Here is an 8,476-nt window from a genome sequence, read left to right as displayed (position 1 = left end):
TTCTTCATCCTAACTCCTATGAGATTTATTCAACTTCCTAGTGATTCTCCATTACTTTATGTATCAAAATCAAGCTTCTTACATCGCGATTCATCCTGGTTTGATTAGAATGACAAAGAAGCTGTCATATTCCCAAACAGGAAAACTGGGATCACCTGATTTGAAAGTGGGATAGCTTCTTCATCCTAACTCCTATGAGATTTATTCAACTTCCTAGTGATTCTCCATTACTTTATGTATCATTCTTACATCGCGATTCATCCTGGTTTGATTAGAATGACAAAGAAGCTGTCATATTCCCAAACAGGAAAACTGGGATCACCTGATTTGAAAGTGGGATAGCTTCTTCATCCTAACTCCTATGAGATTTATTCAACTTCCTAGTGATTCTCCATTACTTTATGTATCAAAATCAAGCTTCTTACATCGCGATTCATCCTGGTTTGATTAGAATGACAAAGAAGCTGTCATATTCCCAAACAGGAAAACTGGGATCACCTGATTTGAAAGTGGGATAGCTTCTTCATCCTAACTCCTATGAGATTTATTCAACTTCCTAGTGATTCTCCATTACTTTATGTATCAAAATCAAGCTTCTTACATCGCGATTCATCCTGGTTTGATTAGAATGACAAAGAAGCTGTCATATTCCCAAACAGGAAAACTGGGATCACCTGATTTGAAAGTGGGATAGCTTTCATCCTAACTCCTATGAGATTTATTCAACTTCCTAGTGATTCTCCATTACTTTATGTATCAAAATCAAGCTTCTTACATCGCGATTCATCCTGGTTTGATTAGAATGACAAAGAAGCTGTCATATTCCCAAACAGGAAAACTGGGATCACCTGATTTGAAAGTGGGATAGCTTCTTCATCCTAACTCCTATGAGATTTATTCAACTTCCTAGTGATTCTCCATTACTTTATATCAAAATCAAGCTTCTTACATCGCGATTCATCCTGGTTTGATTAGAATGACAAGGAAGCTGTATATTCCCAAACAGGAAAACTGGGATCACCTGATTTGAAAGTGGGATAGCTTCTTCATCCTAACTCCTATGAGATTTATTCAACTTCCTAGTGATTCTCCATTACTTTATGTATCAAAATCAAGCTTCTTACATCGCGATTCATCCTGGTTTGATTAGAATGACAAGAAGCTGTCATATTCCCAAACAGGAAAACTGGGATCACCTGATTTGAAAGTGGGATAGCTTCTTCATCCTAACTCCTATGAGATTTATTCAACTTCCTAGTGATTCTCCATTACTTTATGTATCAAAATCAAGCTTCTTACATCGCGATTCATCCTGGTTTGATTAGAATGACACGAAAGCTGTCTTATTCCCAAACATGAAAACTGGGATCACCTGATTTGAAAGTTGGATAGCTTCTTCATCCTAACTCCAATGAGATTTATTCAACTTCCTAGTGATTCTCCATTACTTTATGTATCAAAATTAAGCTTCTTACATCGTGATTCATCCTGGTTTGATTAGAATGACAAGGAAGCTGTCATATTCCCAAACAGGAAAACTGGGATCACCTGATTTCAAAGTGGGATATCTTCTTCATCCTAACTCCTATGAGATTTATTCAACTTCCTAGTGATTCTACATTACTTTATGTTGCAAAATAAAGCTTCTTACATCGCGATTCATCCTGGTTTGATTAGAATGACAAGGAAGCTGTCATATTCCCAAACAGGAAAACTGGGATCACCTTATTTGAAAGTAGGTTACCTTCTTCATCCTATCTCCTATGAGATTTATTCAACTTCCTAATGGTTCTCCACTAATTTATGTATCCAATTCAAGCTTCTTACATCGCGATTCATCCTGGCATGATTAGAATGACAAAGAAGCTGTCATATTCCCAAACAGGAAAATAGGGATCACCTGATTTGAAAGTGGGATAGCTTCTTCATCCTAACTCCTATGAGATTTATTCAACTTCCTAGTGATTCTCCATTACTTTATATATCAAAATCAAGCTTCTTACATCGCGATTCATCCTGGTTTGATTAGAATGACAAGGAAGCTGTCATATTCCCAAACAGGAAAACTGGGATCACCTGATTTGAAACTGGGATAGCTTCTTCATCCTAACTCCTATGAGATTTATTCAACTTCCTAGTGATTCTCCATTACTTTATGTATCAAAATAAAGCTTCTTACATCGCGATTCATCCTGGTTTGATTAGAATGACAAGGAAGCTGTCATATTCCCAAACAGGAAACTGGGATCACCAAATAATTCTGGTCTTCTTTCAACTTTTCTCAATGCTGACACATGAACCACGTTGTAAAAATCTGATACACTGCTAAAAAACAGCTGCAAGCAACTGCTCTAATCCGCTCCTTCGAAGATACACATCCCATGTACCTTGGTTCCTTTAGCTTCTGAGTCTTAGATCCCTCCTGAAATGTCCTTATTTTCAGGTATACTAAATAACCTATATGTAACTCCAAATCTTATGGCGCTTAGCTGCATAAATTATCTGACGTTATGTGCTTCCCAAAGCCAATTTTGAGCATTCTATTTGCTCTACCGTCTCTTGAACCATTAGTAATTTTAACTCATGTCGCTCCCCCACTTTGGTCCACAAATATCGATAACCTACCATAACACCTCGTACTGTCCATCTCAATGCTTGAATGATAATTGTCGATATAGGTAAACTCTATTAGAGGTCGATGCTTTCTGAACTTCCATCCCATTGGAAGACGCAATCCCTGAATATATCCTTTAGTTCTGAGTAGTCCTCTGACCATTTGTATGTTGATAATAAGTTGTATTCTTGTGAACGCTTGTCCCAAACGCCTTCTGAATGAATCCAAAATGTAGAGGTGAACTTTGAATCCCAATCCGATACAATGTTGACAAGAGCTTCATGCAACCTCAAAATCATGTTGATGAAAATCTGCACCAACTGATCAGCTCTCTCTGCCTTCTAAATTATTTAGGAGATGGATTCACTCGGTAAGTCTATCCATGACTACCCATATGGCATCCTTTCCACATACGGTGATTTAAAATCCAGTAACGATATTCATAATCCACATGTCTCATTCCACTTTGTCAAAAGCATGCTCAACAATAACCTGAACCGTATATAATCCTCATGGAAAACCAGCTGACTTACATATCCTTGCGACGCAATGTGGCTACAATCTTTTCATAATAGGTCAATGATAGTAACGCTTAATATCTTTGAACTCCTTATTATTTCCGATGGGTAGAGTAACATAAGTGATGTGTTTGCTGTAAGATCCCTTTTCTTAACAGCTTATCGTCCAACACACAAACTCGGTTTCGATATAGGTACGTCCTGCTCAAAGCTGTATGATCTCCCAATATTCTCAATCTCGATCTATTCAACGAAAACCATAACGCTAACCTGCGCATGGTGTATCTTCCATAGCAAAACTGCATGCTCCAATCCTCAAGGCAATATGTCTTTCCCTTGACAATACGACACACAATTTGAGACTAGCAACTGTCCCAGTAAACTCCTGACCTTCCTTTGTTCCAAATACGTCGCTCATATGCCTACCCAAGACATTTGTCACCTGGTTGTCCTTACCAGATGGCATGCGATATCCAAATTGCAGCCTGCTACAAATCATTCCGACTGCACTGCCAAATTGTAATTTTTAATGTGTAGATAAATGTCAGACTCTAATGATCCCATAGAATCTGGACTTCCTCAAATTACGATCTCCAAAACTATAACGTAATTACCACTACAACCTCTCTGGCGTGATGCATATGAATGACTTAATCTTCTTACCTCAATTTAAATCCAAGCCAGTATCTGACACATCAGAGTAAGCCTCAGCCTCTGCAGAACCAAAATTAGTGTCTTCATTAGTTGTGCTTCTATTCAGTGAACTCCTCAAACAAAAATCTATCCAACCACACTTAACGTCTTTACATGTAGACTGTATCTTCAACATTACTATAACGGTGAAACCCTTGATGAACTTCTAGTAGTACACTGTTAACCCAAAAAGAACGGTAGATCTCTGTAGTGTTCTTAAGTTTCGACCTTCCCGGAACGGTATTAATCTTCTTTGGATCAATCAAAATTTTGCTTCCAAAACCATGTTACCCAAAAATTCAACATTCCTCTGCCAGAAGCTACAATTCCTCAACGTAGCGAACAACTGATGCTCTCCAAGCTTATCCAACGCAATCCGCGAAATGCTTATAAATCTCCTTTCTACTCCAAAATAACCAGGATGTCGTTGATGAATACAATCGCACACCTATCCAAATGTTCACGAAAACGTCATTCATATCTTCATGAATGCAACGGTGCCTTTGTCGACCCAAATGGTATCACTACGAACTCATAATATCCATAACAGAAATCTGCATTCCGTACATACTCCTCAGCTATAGCAAACTGATGGTATCCTGATGCCAAGACAAACTTCGAGAACGATGAACCTCCATTAATCTCATATAACTACTCATCAATACGATGGTTACCATGTTCAAGTCTATGTAGTCGATACAAAAATCTGAAACTCCCACCTTTCTTCTTTACAACAACAATGATGCTCTCCATGGTGATGTAAGCAATCTGATAAATCCCTTATCAAAGAGTTCCTCCAATTGCTTTCTCAACTCGGTCATCCCTGCTCGTGATAGATGATAAGAAACTCGTGAAACCATTGATGTTTGCTCCAAACAATTCGCAAGAGCGTCTCATGTGTCTTGTAGTGACCGTTCCAAAGGTCACAAATATATCCTCATACTCTGCAATAACCGGAAGATCCTGCAGCTCATGCTGTCCATCATCCTTAACCATCGAAATGGTTGCCGAAAATTTCTTTGTTCTTATATTCCATAACTCCTCAGTATGTAGCATGCATGCAATAAAAATTTCATCTGCTCCAGCAATATAAACTCGTGCCTTCAGGCAATCCAACACTACTCGATGTCGTGACAACCAATCCATCCCAAAAAAACAATAACATCATAAAACTCTGCTCCATCTCTCTGAGGGGCTCCAGATAACTCGACTCCACCAAGCATAACTGGTGCGACACCATGAATATAAATAGCTCCCAATGTCATATGTCAGCTATCCGAACCGGCACATCCCAATTCAAAAGCGATCTCCACGAGTTCACAAGACAAATATACCTCCAAAATAGATAATATACTCGTACACATGCCAACCAATGGCTCATACCTCACATCACATAATCTCCAGTAACAAAACTCGTGGAACGATTGCTTGAAGTGGGCTGGTGGCAGAAACGTCACATATCCACTCCTGGATAACCTCGAAATCATGACCGAAGAAACTGATAACTCTTGAGAAAACTGAAGAACTTAAACATCGCCCAACTGCTGAACATCTGGCGAGAACCCTGTTAGTCGAAGGACGAATGACGATGATTTTACTCATCGTCATAGAAAGAGACATTTGAGTTAGTAATTAATGGACAGAATGGTGCTAAAAGAATTTCGAAATATATTAATAAATATTTTTTTAAAAAAAACAAAAAGAACGTTGAAAACCGATGAAAACCGAATCCCCTGACCGCCATCCCGGACGGAACCGGGATGGAACCCCGCTCTGATACCAAAATTGCGACACCCGTCACCTCCTATCTGGAGGACAGCGTGTCACCACCGACGCGTCATCATACAACAATGTGACATCCGTCTCCTTCTCACTAAGGACGACGGGCCACCAACAATATCCCATAATATAAAAGCCCATAAACCCAATAACGCTCACCCAAGCCCAAATAAAATCCGAAAGAAAAGTCCAGTAGCACCAAGTCCGTCCAAATATCACATACTTATTTGTCTCACCTGAAAAAAAGGGAAGAGTGAGGGGTGAGCGATAGGTGAATCGCCCAGTGAGGTATGGGGGATGCTACCCCGAAGTCCATGGACCCGGACATAGCACTCCGAATAAATATAAATTAATTCTAATGCATGTCAAACACGGTACCTAAAGTACCCAAGCAACAAACAATGGTCCTAGCGAGGTGCACACTCGCCGCCCACTAACAGGCCAAACAACACAACTCGAGATAGTGCTCGGACACCGCCCGTGGACGATTTATCGACACTTCCAGGCTACAGCTCAACCGGTCGACTATAGTTGGCCATAACCTCATACAATCCGGCATACAGAAGTCCGTCTCTGTATCCGTCTCCACACTAAAACAATCCTAGCTAAGAATTTACATTAAGTGAAGCAATCAATATTGAATCATCTAGCCCCCTAGTTCCGGTTTATGCAAAGAACCTAATAACTAAACAAGCAATGACAGACTCGATTTCAAGCAGACGGAACACATTAGAAATAAATTATACTTATTCGAGGTCCTAAGCCGTGTAAGAGGAGTTCGGGAATAGACCCTCACCTTAGCAATAGAAAAATAGTGTTTATGAACTCCAGCTGCTCAAATAGACTCCATATCTGAAATCAGATCGAAATTCTGAGTCAGACGCCTTTCGAACGGTTAAAAACGGGACTGGTCAAGGTTTGCGAAAAAGTCAACTCGCTGGTCAAAGGTCAATCCGGTCAACTCTTGACCAGAAATCGATTTGACATAACCGGCCGGTTTACTTTAACCGAACGAAATTAATTTAAACCGGTCAAACCAGTCAACCAACCGGTTTACCGAGTCAACCGACTTGACTCGCTGAGCTGACTCGGCCGAGTTGACCGAGTCACCGGCGAGTCACCGGTGTCGGTCACCGGCCGCGACGGCGGAGGGCGGCGGCGTCTTACCGGAAAGTTTGTTGGCGGCGACGGCGGAGGCGATTCCCGGCGGCGGCGGAGCTGCGGCGGAGGCGACTTCTGGCAGCGGCGGAGATGCGGCGGAGGACGGTGGCGGAAGACGGCGGAGGCGATATCCGGCGGCGGCGCGTGGAAGAAACGCGCGCAGTCGGCGTAACTTTTGGAGGCGCGTACGGCTTCGTCTGAACTCCGATTGCGGCGTGGTCGGTGTCTACGGCTTCGTCTCGACGAGAGGAACACGATGATGGTCTTGCATGCGAGAGATTCTCAACGGTTATGGAGATATAGCTGATTTACTGAACGGACGAAAACAAAGCTTAAGAGGCGGCGGTTTCCGGCGATTCTAAGCTGCGGTTGATGGTGATGACGAGCTTGGCGATGTGCTGGCGTGTGGTGGTTCCGGCGATCTCTGGTGGCAACATGCATTGGTTTTTATCTTTCTTTCTCTCACTCTCTCTCTCTCTCTCTCTCTCATTTCTTCTTCTCTCTAACTTCTGAGTTTTATTTTCTTGTTGCAAAAGGAGAAATCAATGTAGAGGTAGGTATTTATAGGCAAATAATTGTCTTACAGGTAAATGCATATGACTTAGCTGGCTAACAAACTCCAAAACCGGGATCGGGTCGTTACAGTTATATTCCCAAACAGGAAAACTGGGATCACCTGATTTGAAAGTGGGATAGCTTCTTCATCCTAACTCCTATGAGATTTATTCAACTTCATAGTGATTCTCCATTACTTTATGTATCAAAATCAAGCTTCTTACATAGCAATTCATCCTGGTTTGATTAGAATGACAAGGAAGCTGTCATATTCCCAAACAGGAAAACTGGGATCACCTGATTTGAAAGTGGGATAGCTTCTTCATCCTAACTCCTATGAGATTTATTCAACTTCCTAGTGATTCTCCATTACTTTATGTATCAAAATCAAGCTTCTTACATCGCGATTCATCCTGGTTTGATTAGAATGACAAGGAAGCTGTTATATTCCCAAACAGGAAAACTTGGATCACCTGATTTGAAAGTGGGATAGCTTCTTCATCCTAACTCCTATGAGATTTATTCAACTTCCTAGTGATTCTCCATTACTTTATATATCAAAATCAAGCTTCTTACATCTCGATTCATTCTGGTTTGATTAGAATGACAAAGAAGCTGTCATATTCCCAAACAGGAAAAATGGGATCACCTGATTTGAAAGTGGGATAGCTTCTTCATCCTAACTCCTATGAGATTTATTCAACTTCCTAGTGATTCTACATTACTTTATATATCAAAATCAAGCTTCTTACATCGTGATTCATCCTGGTTCTATTAGAATGACAAGGAAGCTGTTATATTCCCAAACAGGAAAACTGGGATCACCTGATTTGAAAGTGGGATAGCTTCTTCATCCTAACTCCTATGAGATTTATTCAACTTCCTAGTGATTCTCCATTACTTTATGTATCAAAATCAAGCTTCTTACATCGCGATTCATCCTGGTTTGATTAGAATGACAAGGAAGCTGTTATATTCCCAAACAGGAAAACTGGGATCACCTGATTTGAAAGTGGGATAGCTTCTTCATCCTAACTCCTATGAGATTTATTCAACTTCCTAGTGATTCTCCATTACTTTATGTATCAAAATCAAGCTTCTTACATCGCGATTCATCCTGGTTTGATTAGAATGACAAGGAAGCTGTCATATTCCC

The 8,476-nt window shown here is 40.6% G+C and overlaps 1 long non-coding RNA gene across 2 annotated transcripts; it reads right to left on the bottom strand.

Moving 5' to 3' along the window:
- Window positions 1–5,528: 5,528 nt before the first annotated feature.
- On the bottom strand, window positions 5,529–7,405 carry LOC117129906. 2 transcript variants are annotated; one of them, XR_004453426.1, is made up of 3 exons: window positions 6,772–7,405; window positions 6,401–6,456; window positions 5,529–5,840 (listed from the first exon to the last, which is right to left on the bottom strand). It is a non-coding gene; the product is annotated as an uncharacterized LOC117129906 (long non-coding RNA). The 2 variants fall into 2 exon arrangements; XR_004453425.1 differs by lacking the exon at window positions 6,772–7,405 and having other exon boundaries at window positions 6,401–6,765.
- Window positions 7,406–8,476: the final 1,071 nt, after the last annotated feature.

Source organism: Brassica rapa, unplaced genomic scaffold (assembly GCF_000309985.2).
Source record: "Brassica rapa cultivar Chiifu-401-42 unplaced genomic scaffold, CAAS_Brap_v3.01 Scaffold0240, whole genome shotgun sequence".
NCBI lineage: Eukaryota > Viridiplantae > Streptophyta > Magnoliopsida > Brassicales > Brassicaceae > Brassica > Brassica rapa.
The sequence above is the reverse complement of the archived record's forward strand: the minus strand, read 5'-3'. Positions and strand labels throughout refer to the sequence as shown.